Source organism: Bos indicus x Bos taurus, chromosome 10, assembly GCF_003369695.1.
Source record: "Bos indicus x Bos taurus breed Angus x Brahman F1 hybrid chromosome 10, Bos_hybrid_MaternalHap_v2.0, whole genome shotgun sequence".
Taxonomy (NCBI): domain Eukaryota; kingdom Metazoa; phylum Chordata; class Mammalia; order Artiodactyla; family Bovidae; genus Bos; species Bos indicus x Bos taurus.
This window is the reverse complement of record NC_040085.1, coordinates 68,384,633-68,389,651: the sequence shown is the minus strand read 5'-3', so window position 1 is coordinate 68,389,651 and position 5,019 is coordinate 68,384,633. Positions and strand designations below refer to the sequence as shown.

At 39.5% G+C, this 5,019-nt stretch overlaps 1 non-coding gene across 1 annotated transcript; it reads right to left on the bottom strand.

Annotated features, from left to right (window-relative positions):
- Positions 1-3,856: 3,856 nt before the first annotated feature.
- Positions 3,857-3,928, bottom strand: TRNAC-GCA. The gene has a single exon. It is a non-coding gene; the product is annotated as a tRNA-Cys (tRNA).
- Between the last annotated feature and the right edge of the window lie 1,091 nt (positions 3,929-5,019).

Below are 5,019 nucleotides of genomic sequence, written 5' to 3'. Positions count from 1 at the left end.
CTTCTCTTTTGAAACTTTGTCCTTTTTCTGTTATGACTGAAAGTAAATGGAATTCTTGTTACAGGCCATTTTTTCCCTTAAACAAAGTGGGAGATCCATCTCCATATTGTATCAGAGCTAAATCACAAGGGAAATTTTGATAACTTCTAAATCTCATTTGAGGTCCTAGGAAAAATCAGAGGGGGCTTCAGTGAACCCCTGGGGCATGCTTATTCATGTATATTTTTGTCCTTTCCTGGTAAAGTAAAAAAGATGTTGATTGTCATGGTTTGGGAGCACACAACAAAGATCAATTAACTATAATGAAACAAATAACTTCAGATATAATTGGCAGCAGATGTTTATTTGGGTTAGGTACTACTGGGAATAGAGGAATAATAATTTGGTTGATGAATGGCCCTGAGATCTCAAAAAGATGTCCTCATCCTTACTTGCAGAGTAGCAATATTTAAGAACTACTCCAGGGCCTGAGAATGCCTTGGGACATAAAGCTTTCAACTGTAGTTGAGCCCTTCTTTTGCTCTGGCTTCAAGGAATACTGAGGAAGTTTGGGCAACAAAGTAATGGATCTCTGTGAACTTTAATGGGTTCTTCTCTAATGAGTTTTCTATTTAAGTGTAATTTTTAGCGCAGAGTGAGGTATGGTGTCAAGAACTGTATTTTGAAGATTCATCAAATATAATGGCACAAGCAAAGATATATCCAGAGCAGGAACTGCTTGATTATGAATGAAGGAGTCCTCTGATCTCTAGAAATAGCCCCTTTGGTCTGCATTCACTATTATACTTGTATTTGCAAAGTAAGTCTCTCTGTATGAAATTTTCAGGTGTGGAATCACAAAGTAGGAAGGAATGTTTTTCAATCAAGGGCCAAGGGTTAGAGTTAAGGGCTGAGCAATAGAGAAAAATCTTTTTTTTTTTTTAATACCTGCTGCCTGTTTCTATGTTTACTCCTGGGAAGAGGTTGAGCAACGATGTTAGAGTTTAATGAAAAGTACCAGTTGTATCTACAAGGAATTGATGAGGTTGACCATCCATATTCATAGTTAACACACTAAGTATTTGAAGTGTTAGGAATTGGATGTGTTTTTCCTTTCATAGACCATTCTCACTGATAGACATGGAGAGAATTTGCTTTTTTGTTGTTTTTTTCTTTTGTCAGATGAAACTGTCTCTTTTTTAGTGTGCCTCTGTTTGCAGTATCTATAAGTGTCCTTGTCGATAGGTGGTTGGTTGGGAACTAGACCACCTAACTGATCTGAGGGACCATAGGTTATTTTGGGTGCTGTCTTATTTTTGTTCCAAAGTCCTTTCAAAATGTTCTGCCAGGTGTTACAGTGAAGCACCATGGTGAGCACAATATAAATGCAAGTGAGCAAATATAAAATGAAAAAGACATCATCTCTGTTTTCCATGACCTAAACATCTAACAGATGCATTCTAAAGCTTTTTAGTTCAAGGAAATGCAGTATGGACAGATGGATTCAGATCTTGATCAAATATTTAGACTTGAGCTGAAGAAGTAGGCAGGATTGATGGTCAGAAAACAAACCATACATTTGGTGTAAATTAACATGTAATTCATTAAGAAAAATAATAAGCTATCTTAGTATGATAGAAGAAGAAGAAGAAGGCAAAGGCACCCCACTCCAGTACTCTTGCCTGGAAAATCCCATGGATGGAGGAGCCTGGTAGGTTGCAGTCCATGGGGTCGCTAAGACTCGGACACGACTGAGTGACTTCACTTTGACTTTTCACTTTCATGCATTGGAGAAGGAAATGGCAACCCACTCCAGTGTTCTTGCCTGGAGAACCCCAGGGACGGGGGAGCCTGGTGGGCTGCCGTCTATGGGGTTGCACAGAGTCGGGTATGAGTGAAGTGACTTAGCAGCAGTAGTATGACCATAATGTGTCCATGCTCAGATGTATCTTTTCTGTTTTTTAAATAAGGTGTCTCATGCCATGGACTTTGCTTTTTTTCAGTCGTTCACATCTAGAGGTCTTTTTGCTTCTTGGGGGACGTTTTGTATTTTCTAGAGATGTTTTTGGTTATCACAAATTAGAGGTAGGTAAGGAAGGGTGGCTAGTGACATCTGAAAGGTAAAGGCCAGGGATTCTGAAATGTGAAGGATTCTCTCTCCCCAACAGGAATTATCCAGCCCAAAATGTCAGTAGTACTAAGGTTGAAAAGATTTTCTTTGTTTAGAAAAGGTGCTGAGATTCTGGAAGCAAATCTCTCAATCACCTCTTTCCTGCCTACTTTCCAGTGCTAGAGGGATAGCTTGTGAGTTATTTAATCTCATGCAATTTAGAATGGAGGCTGGGCTGGGTGGGCCAGAAGGATTAGGGGTGGTATGGGGTGGAACAATGATGACTTCTGGACTAATTTATTAACAGAGTAATTTAATTCTTTGAAAGGAAGAAGAGCTACTCTGTAAGACCTAGGTTACCATGGTAGCACATGGCTTCAATCACTCCTGATTAATTCCCAGCAATTAGAATAAAGGGTAAGCCTTTACTTAAATCTCTTGTCAAGAAAGAAAAATAGCATCAAGTGAATTATTCTAAGAAACAGGGTCTTGACACAGTCCATTTTAAAAGTTGGAATTTGTTTTAATCCCATGCCTGGCTCAGAAATGACAATACTGTGACTGTACACTGTGAGAGCCCCCTTTCCATATGCTTAGGATAAAATGATTGCTGTTGGCATCAGTAGACCATCTGCTGCTGGAATTTCAGACTGTTAAGGTGAAATAGGTTTAGAGTTGCACCAAGGAAATGAGAGACTCTTTCATTTTTAATCTATTTGTGTGCTCTTTGTGTTTACTTTAAGCAGCTGAAAGAGTAGAAAATATTCACGCTAAATTTTCAATGCCTGTTAAGTTGCTGTCTGTATTTGTAACAGATTGTCAAATTCCAATAAGTGTTTATATCCTTGGTGCCCTGGGTAAGGCTATTTCCACTTTAAATGTATTACTTATTGTTCAAATTTTGCAACAGCTCTAGAAATAAAACACCCACAAGCCATAATACCAATATCTCTTTAATCAGATTTAATATTTTGGCCCAGCATTTTTTATACAAATATATGGCCTAATATGATTGTGTGCTATTTTTTGGCACCTACTTGTAAGAAATTGATCATTCTGCTTTTCCCGTTTTCATAATTATTACTTTCTATCTGAGCTTTTTCTGAAGTAAACTTTCTGAATTCTTGGGGCAAATGCTTTGTTTACTACACACTTGGCTGATTGGATGTCCTCTCCTGAGTAAGAACAAGACCTATTGTAACACTCTATCCTGTGTTACCTCTGAGCTCTGAATATCCCTACATGACTTATGAGAACCAGAAAGACCATTTCTGTTCGGTATAGTTTCTATAATTGCTATAGTTCTTAGACAAATATGTGTTGAGTGTTTTGTGGCAGGCTTTGTGTTGTCCATGAATAAAAAGTGAACACCAGCATATAGGAACCCCGTTGTCTTATTCATTCGCTAGTGTGATTGAAGTTGGGAGTAGTAACTGGATCTGAACCTGTAGGTCCCGCCCTCTCTTTTCACCATGCTGATAATACCAGTGGCAAACAGAATGCATTTTGGGGTTTTCTTTTTCTTTCATTCCTATTGCCTGCAAGGTTCCCCCTCAGTTTTTCATGAAACCAATTCCTTAAAAAAAAAAAAAAAAAAAAAGCCCAGAGATTTAGTGTTTCCATTACAGAAAGCCACCTGACAAAGAACCTGCCTTGAAATTGTAAGTGGCTCAGTCGTGTCCAACTCTTTGCGACCCCATGGACCGTCCATGGAATTCTCTAGGCCAGAATACTGGAGTGGGCAGCCTTTCCCTTCTCCAGGGGATCTTCCCAACCCAGGAATCGAACCGGGGTCTCCTGCATTGCAGGCAGATTCTTTACCAACTGAGCTATCTGGGAAGCCCAAGATGATCTATTAAATATATTAAACCTATTGGATTCAGAAGTAACAAAACATTTTAATTCAAACTTTTATAGTTTGAAGTGGGTGATGATTGCATCTTTGCACACTCAAAACATGCAGCTGAAAGGGTGATTAACATAGTCAACTGCCTTATGAAAAGCCTTTCTAGCAAGTGAAATATTTATTCGTAGGTATTCAGGATGCATGGTCTTATCATCCATTAAAGCATATCCATAAAGCTCTACAGCAGATGCCTCTGGTGCCCAAGTTACAGCCTCTCAACCCACCTCTAATTACAGCCACTGCTGCTAATGCTACTGCTACTGCTAAGTCACTTTGGTCGTGTCCGACTCTGTGTGACCCCATAGATGGCAGCCCACCAGGTTCCTCCGTCCCTGGGATTCTCCAGGCAAGAATACTGGAGTGGGTTGCCATTTCCTTCTCCAATGCATGAAAGTGAAAAGTGAAAGTGAAGTCGCTCAGTCGTGCCCAACTCCAGTGACCCCATGGATTGCAGCCCACCAGGCTCCTCCATCCATGGGATTTTCCAGGGAAGAGTACTGGAGTGGGATGCCATTGCCTTCTCCTAATTACAGCCACAGTGCTAGCTAATTTCAGTGTCAGTGCTTCATGCTGACAACCTCCCATTCTGAGGGCTTGTTGCATTTTCATACTTGCTGCCACACAGCCTGTTTGAAGCCAGGGGAGTCTGCTTCTCCTCTCCCAAGTCTATTTCCCTGGCATCCTCACTTTCCTTTCCTGAGATCAATTTCCTCCAAAACTTACTGCCACCCAAGTTCCAGTCTCAGGCTCTACTTTCAGGAGGAAATAAAACTCAGCTCTCAACTTGGAATTTTTGTCTTTGCCTACTGTATGAAAATAATAAAACTATAAAATGATTTATTTAATGTATTTAAGGTTCATAGATTTTCATAGCTTACCCAAATTTATCTAATTATATAGGTTATTATAATAATATGTTTGACTTTAGATTTACATGAATTCATAGGAAGAAAGCCTGTTTTTTTCTCTTCTTGTCTCTCCACAGACTTATCCTTTTTTTTACATAACTGGAGACATGGAGCTG